Source organism: Pinus tabuliformis, chromosome 7, assembly GCF_031772625.1.
Source record: "Pinus tabuliformis cultivar Carrire ecotype Pingquan chromosome 7, CPIR1, whole genome shotgun sequence".
NCBI classification, from domain to species: Eukaryota; Viridiplantae; Streptophyta; class Pinopsida; order Pinales; family Pinaceae; genus Pinus; species Pinus tabuliformis.
This window is the reverse complement of record NC_142293.1, coordinates 691,343,887-691,345,033: the sequence shown is the minus strand read 5'-3', so window position 1 is coordinate 691,345,033 and position 1,147 is coordinate 691,343,887.

Here is a 1,147-nt window from a genome sequence, read left to right as displayed (position 1 = left end):
TTATATTGTCGAGTCCATTCCAAAAATAATCATGGAAGCATGAATTCTTGTATTGATCAATTGACATGTTCGTTGCATTGGGTCTACGATTATACCTATCACTTGACATTATATCATATGCATGATAGAGTAGGATGCATTGCATGCTGATTTTTTCATTAGAAATAACATCATATGGTTTTCTCATCATAGATAGATGCATATTTGCATATTTTTATTTTTATTTTTATTTTTATTTTATTTTATTTTTATTTATTTTTTTATTTATTTTTTTCTGTTGATTTTATGTCCTAACATATTAGTAGGTGCGATCATGAGACATCGTGAAAGCATATTGCCCCATGTTTTTCTATTTATTATATGTGCAGGTGACAAGTCTATGGTAACAAAGATATTGTTGGAGTTAGAGGAGCTTCGCCCACTTCTTCGAGAGATCACATCCTAGTTGGAGCTAGATGTTACCCACCATTTGGTGGGTAATATCCATAAGAGAGAAATTTTCTCCAATATGGTCCTCAACTGGTAGCTAGAAGCCCCTTGCAGCCACTAGCTAGCTCATTGTGCCATTTCTCTGCCACCCGAGCTAGCCATGTGGTTCCTCGCCCATCTTCCATGATCATATGTTTGAAGGTGGCCCTACTGAATCTAAAGGTATGCCTTGTCATTTGTAGATTAAGTATTGTAGTTTTCTTATCATGGACACTTATGGGGATTTATTAATGGGCGGATTCAACAGACATAATGGGTTAGGTTTGTGCTTTTGTCCGCTAGACCCCTTTTAGGAACTAAACTTGTATTCTAGTCCCATGGGATCTCTTTTATTGACCATTTGGTTCCAAGGATGGTATTTCATGGGAAACCCCAATTTTGGTTGTGTGGTCCCACTCCCTTATCTGCTTATATTACCGTCTTTCCATTCATTTTTACCCCATTCTTCATTTCTCCCACTTAGGTCCACATTGCTCCACTAGGCCCACATAGAGTCAACTTGCCCCTTCCCCTTACCGACACTTTCGATCATGGCCTAGAATGAAGTCCGGAAGTTGATGCAGTTGAAAAGAAAGTTAAAAGCATATATGGCCACATTTAACAAGAAAAGTACCACAAAATGAAAAATATGGCAAGGAAAAAAAACATTTTTCACGTG